Below are 6,801 nucleotides of genomic sequence, written 5' to 3'. Positions count from 1 at the left end.
AGAGCAAAACTCTATACATTTCTATATAGAGACAATTATTTTGAAAGTGTTTCGTAATCAGTTTTAAGTTACAAGTTACATAAAAATAGTACAGTTGTGTAAAGGCAAAAATAAAAACTTCATGAAAACTGGGAAGTTCAACAAGGACTAAGGGAATTAGGCACCCAGTGGAGCCTACTTCGAAAAATCCAGCTCAGTAAGGATTTAAACTTTCTACAGTCAAAAAGAGGAATACCTACAACATATATAAGACTGATCTGGTGAACACCCATGACCAGGCAGAAGAAGAGAGATCACCTTAATTGTGGAGCAGCCAGTAACAGAGTCAACCTTAAATTAAAGAATATATCATACACATAGACCTAATTAAGAGATGCTGCATAATATCTAAGCAATGTGGCAAAATGCTCGTGCCCTGGAAAAAGCCACGCTGCACATCTGATCAGAGGGTGCAGCTAAAAAGACCGTGCAAAATGGGAATTGAGCACTGCCAAGGCCTGGTGCCCAAGGCACCTCTACCCTCCCCAGCCCTCAGCACGGCAGGAACTGCTCTGGCTGAGGTTTGACAGAGTGGGTGAACACCTGAGTTCCCTGGATGTGCAAAGGAATACAGGCACATGCAGGAAACTATTAAAGGACTGGATTATTTCTTTAAAGAGATAATGTTTCAAAGCACACAGCACAATGCAATCATTCATCAGAGAGTCAAATGTCACAGTGGATACAGCTGCAAGACAGTGTCGCTCTTTATTTACAGTAAAATATGTCAAATAGGGAACACAAAGGCATCGTCGGGATAAACATGGGACCGGAGCACACAAAGGCAGGCGGCATCCACAGTGCATCAGACGACCTGAATAAAAGCCCCGACTACAATACCAGCCCAGTTTCTATGGTGCTCTCGAGTTAATGCCTCTGAACATTTTACATAAATAAATAACTGGCATCCCACATTTTAGTCATAAGAGAGGACTGACATAGGCTGAAATTCGGGCTACAGAGCGACAGAAACTAGAGGCATTCCAGAGGGACGATATGCACAGAAAGGAAAGGCTTCACTTGAAGAATCATTGGTGTGTCTGCAGGCAGGATCCGTCCAGAGTGCCTGAGTTTACACGTTGGGAAGTTACAGTGAAAAGGGATTGAATTGTTATCCAAGGGCATTGGAAAACAAAGGGAAGGCTTCACTGTGAAACACATTTCACTATGCACAGAACTAGGAGCCTGTTTCATGTGCATGCATGCCATGTGCTCCAGTATTAGTACTCGTACATCTCTAATAAGCACAGTGATTTTAAATTCTTTTTCACTTGTGTATGGCTCTTCTATCAATCATTTTTCCTTGTGTTAAAGAAGACATAAATAGTCTCAAATCAAGACAGAGTAAGTTGTGCAGTTAGTGACATTTTTTGAGAAATACTATCATACACTGGAGCTGAACTTAGCTCAAATATTACAAAATACCCATTTGTAGATGAATCGTGCGCTCACCCCCTCCACAGTTAGAGTAAAACAGTCATTACTGATAACAGTGCTTAAGGCACAGGCCGTGCAATACCCTACAAATACAAGCAGGTATTTTTCCCTTCCCATAGCACAAAAGCAAAGTATTTGGCCTCTGTTCGAATTAGATGCCACAGGAAACTGTGTGGGAGTCAGGCAGAGGATCTGCACTTCATGACAAAACCACCTTTAGCACAAAAGATTTTACAGGCTCTGCATCTGCCTTTTGAATATTCCTGTAATGATAACTTTTAGCATTATAACATTACTTAATAACGATGTTTAGTATAAGAAAGTATCGTTTTTCCATATTTTTATCACAACTCAGAGAAAGTATCTCCTTGTGATCAACATATTCTGGGTTCTTTTCATTCCCGCTGGATGTGGGTCTGTACTGCTGCTTAAAGGACATAAGGAATAAAAAATACTTTCTTCATTTGAATTAGTTAAAAGCGGGTGAAGCCTTGGTGTAGGAAAAGTGCTCGATGGCCCTGGGGTGAACTACCCAGTGAAGGTATGTCACAGGCTGTCTCCAGCTGCTGGCTCCAGCACAGGCCCTTGTCCCTCACCCTCTCCTTGATGTCTGCTCAGCTCTGCAAGCTCCGACAAGGCATTTCTGCAATGAGGATGGGTCACTGCATCTCTTTCCCCGTGAGAGCAGTTCACTGTGCCCACTGAGACCCCTTCTTATCAGGGCTGTGATCAAAGAGCTCATTCACTTTAGGGGGCTTCGTTACTCGGGTGGAAGCTCCCCTTGTACTCGACAGGCATCCTCACTGCTGTCTGACCAGCAGCGGTAGCCAAAAACACGATATAGGATTTAAAATTTTCTTTACATCTCTGCCAGCATTGCTGACTGGGATAATGTTGAGATACGGAGACCAAAAGTCAGCTGAAATGACAAGTGGAGAAGCCGGAGAAGAGAAGCACAGCAAGGTCAGCACCGGGAGCTTACCAAGGGGCTCCAGGAGCTCCAGGGCAAACCACAGCAGCAGCCTTCAAGGCTGTTCATTCTCCACCACAACAAAGCCATTTAAGCGCACTCTTTAGGCTGAATGCTGTGTATTTTTACATAACTGAAGGAGAACAAATACCCCATTAGCAGATAATTAGCACTTGGACTCAGAGTACTTATTTAGGGTATTATGGATCGACCTCCAGCATTAGGAGTGATTCATGTCCTCCATATATTCAGGCATCCTTGTTTCTTTTTATGATTATAAATTTTTGTGCCATGTGTCTGTGTAATGTTTATGAGATGTTTAGAATTACACTCCAGGGACAGATTTCTCTATCTAGAGAAAAGGTTTAGCAATGTTTACAACTAATAGTGGGCACATCACCTTTACCTCCACTTGCAGTCAAGAAGTCCCGTTCACAGTAGCCCGGGATCATCTATCGAAGCGGATGGTGGATTTTCTCAGTCGTTAAGCCCAGTCCCAGCAGGGGACAGGAAGTGCTGTGAGGCCTCGGGGCAAACTCACTCCGGGAACTGTGGCAGCACCCACTCTATGGAGCTCAAAATGTGGTATCAAAGACTGCTGAACACAACCAGGCAGCTGCCGCTTCTACCAGGCTCCTACCAGCAGTCAAAGAGCAACCTGCCACCAGGGCCCAGGCTCTGACAAGCATTTTACGCCGGTAGGCACAGCTTGTCTAAAAAGTCTTACATTTCCAAAGGTTTCTGCTCCACTGGTATGTTCCCAATAAAATAACAGGGAGAAGCGACCTCTCCTCACCTCTGTTTCCTCATAAACCAAGCAAGAATAGTAATATTTGACCATATTTTCCATCCTGCCAGCATCAGCCAGCCATCTACTACTGCTACTTCTTAAAAAAGCATGCACCTTTGCACCAAAACCTTCTCACCCTCGAGATTGTCTTTGCCATGAAAACCGTCACTGGCACTTTTGGCAAGCAGTGGTATGAAGGTGGTGCTCACAACTGCAGTATATTGTGTCCCAGCTCACATGCCCGACATCCCCCTCCCAGGGGATGCTGCCTCTGCACCCTCTGAGCTGTTCACGGGTCCAGGAAAGCAAAGTCCAAACAGCGGCTTTCCATTAAATCAAGCAGCATGAGGACGGGCAGCCGAACTTCTGCTGTCACCTTCTCTTCCAGCTCCTTCCCACTGCACCGAAGAAAGGAAAACTGAAACACAAATCAAGTCCCATTCTACAAAATTAATAGTTTCCACTTGCTTCTTTTCTGTGTCTGCATTCACTCTGTAATTATGCAAAAAGACACAGCATACTGCGTGGTGCTATTGATTAACAAACCCCACAGCTGCACAGGCAGACCCGCAGGCAGTTCTCAAAGAGGCATGTTAAAGAAAGTTTGTTCTTTAAAACCGAGATATTTATGGTACCCCCTCTGATTTGATGTGATAACATGGATGAGGTTGTGGAGCAGGTGGCAGTGTGAGGACATGCAGTTCTTATTCTTGTAAAAACTTCATAAGAAAGTTATCTCCTTGCTATTGAATAGAAAATTACTGAATAGAAAATTATCGCTATTGAATAATGATGCCAAAAACCCAGGGAAAAGATCTCATTCTCTATTAAGTTTGGTAAGATTTATCAAATAGTTTCTATAGAATCTGCCTGGGGTTCTACAGATCTCTTGGCTTCATCTCTCCAGAGGGTTTTGGAAGGGTCACAGAATATTTTCCTATTATCAACCCCTCTGATGTCCTGTTTAAGTCCTGTGATTGGCAGTGTTTATTTTTCTCTTATTAGGACTCCTTTCTTAGATAAAAAAGGATAAGCCTTACCAGTAATAAGGCTTACAGTCCGCTGGGCAAAATAGTAGAGGCCAGAAGGTTTAAAGAGAACTGGGTTTGTTTACTTTTATTTTTAGGGCTTTATTTTTAAATTCTAAATCATATTTTTAAATGCAGAAGTGCAGATTCTCAAGGTAAGTATAACAACACCACATAAAGAAAATAATGTCCTGATGTTTCCTTTATTTGGTTATCTTGCTATGTTGCTCAGTATTATTGTTCTGTCCTCCAGTGAGGCACTAAATGCCCGGGGCCCCAGTGTGTGGCTTTTCCCAGAGGCGGGCACAAACATCCACGAGGGCTGTGAAGAACTCCCCATCCCTGAAGCCTGCACACTTCTCCGGGCAACCACCACTGCTGTCTTAGGGACCAGAGTCCCGGGGACTGCCAGGTGGCTCTGGGCTTTCTCGGGTCGGCACTGCCATGGGGGTCCAGCTGGCACGGCACGGCACGGCACGGCACGGCACAGCGCCGGAGCACTGGGGCAGTTCGAACATCGCCACGCTGCTGCCGGGCACGGTGGGCGCAGCGAAGACGGCTCTGGCTGGCGGCAGTGGTGGCTGGGGGGCTGAGTGCTCCTGCCTGCAGATCCCGGGGGAACGCCGAGCCCAAAGTGGCCATTGGCTCGGGACTCATCTCCACTCCGGGAACAACAACATGATGCCAGGTCCCGGCATGGCTTCTCGAAAGGGGAAAAAAACCACACCTCCGCGAAGCCGCGCCGTGGGAAAGGAGCCCGGTGCAGCATTTGGGAGGCCGCAGCTCTCTGGGGCCGTGCCCGGCCCCGGGGCAGCAGCTCGGGGGGGCTCCCGGCGGCACAGCCGGGGCGCGGGGGCCACGCTGGGAGCAGCTGGACAGGCCACGAATTCCTGCCGGCGGCCGGCCCGGCGGGACATAGCAACGGGAGCCGGGGGAGGAACGGGAAGCAGCGGGAGCTGTGAGAAAGCGAGCGGCGCCGCGGGCGAGGCAGGGGACGGAGCGGGGGCGCGGAGGAGGAGGAGGAGGAGGAGGAGGAAGAGGAGGCAGGGGCGGCCAGGCCGGGGGGCGCGGCGGCGGCTTTGGCTGTCCCTCCGAGCACGGCCCCCTCTCCTGGGCCGCCCTACGACGTTCTAACCCGCCGGTTTGAGCCCGCTCGAGTTCGTGCCAGCGCGCCCCGGGCTCGGGCCGAGAGCCCTTGGCGACAGCTCCGCGCTGTCGCCAGCGCCGCAGCGGGGGTCGGGGGCTCGGGGGCCCTGCTGCCCCCCCGCCCGGGGCGCACAGTGAGTGCCCCCCCGCCGGTTTTGGCTGCCCGCCTCTCGCAGCGCCGCTGTCTCAGCCGAGGCTGTGGAGCAGCATCGCTCCCTGGGGCACCGAGGGCTTTGGAAGCGCCGCGGCTCCGCCGCTCGGAGCAGCCATGGCAGCTCCGCACAGGGTCCAGCTCCCGGGGTGAGCCAGCCTCGGCGGGGGCAGCCACTGTGCTGCCACACAGATTTCATGTCAGAAAGCATGTTTTACTGCACCGGTTTGTTTCTCTGCGCGAAGAAATTGTTAATCAAACTGCAGAGGAGACACAATAGCTGTACAGATACACTAAATATCTAGTTAGTATGCAATAAATAATAAATAAAGTTAATCTATTTCACCATACTCTGGTCAAGTCATACCCTTATAACCGATCAATAGCAATAAGACGGAACATTTGTATGAGCCTTCTCTTTGCTGTGTGATCATGAATAACCAACAGCTGAGCACTCCCAATTCCACAGGCCAGCAAAAACTTAAAGAAGTTTCGATTGTATCAGTAATTCTATTTTTAGTTTGTTAAATGCTCCTGAAGTGTCCAGCCTATCTAGCAGGCACATAGGCTGGGGTTTCCCAATGAATTTAGGTAAACTAAATGCCCTGCTCCTATTTACTCTCAATGGAAACAAATTCCCAGTAAGTTCAGGCCTTTTCAAAACCTCAGCCTTCATATTTTTTGAAAGTTACACATACAGAATGCCAAGTTTTTAACACTGTTCTAATTTAGCTGGGAACAGTGTCCTATATAAGAAAGGAAACAAACAAACAAACAAACAAACAAAAGAACCTGGCTTAGGAACTGCAGAATGTTGCTTGTTTGTATGAAGTTTACAAAAGTTTGTATAAAGTTTACAAAACCATCACTAGAATTTCTGTTTCAGCAGTAGCAGAAATCTGCACCTGAAAGAACTCTCAGCTTGAGGATACTGCAGGGCTGTGAGACATTTCAAAAGGTAGCAACAACTGTCCTGACTTCCTTAGGAGTTAAAATAGTTCCCAACACACAGCAGTTTGTTTCTTCTTCAGCTATGTGGAGAGGGAGATTTGACCCCTACAGGGAGAGACGTGGCACAGGGGGCTGGCACTCCTCCCAGGCCACTCTCGCTGCCCTGGGTGGCCACGCACATGGGGGCTTGAGCACCAACCCCTTGGAGGAAGCAACTGAGCTGAAGCCAAGACACTGAGTTTTCTGCAGATCAGCACCCTACAGCTGGCCCAGGCTGCCCACAGCCACA

This window comes from Empidonax traillii, unplaced genomic scaffold, assembly GCF_003031625.1.
Source record: "Empidonax traillii isolate 1590-97213 ecotype Southwest subspecies unplaced genomic scaffold, ASM303162v1 scaffold59:size1551110, whole genome shotgun sequence".
Taxonomy (NCBI): domain Eukaryota; kingdom Metazoa; phylum Chordata; class Aves; order Passeriformes; family Tyrannidae; genus Empidonax; species Empidonax traillii.
The sequence above is the reverse complement of the archived record's forward strand: the minus strand, read 5'-3'. Positions refer to the sequence as shown.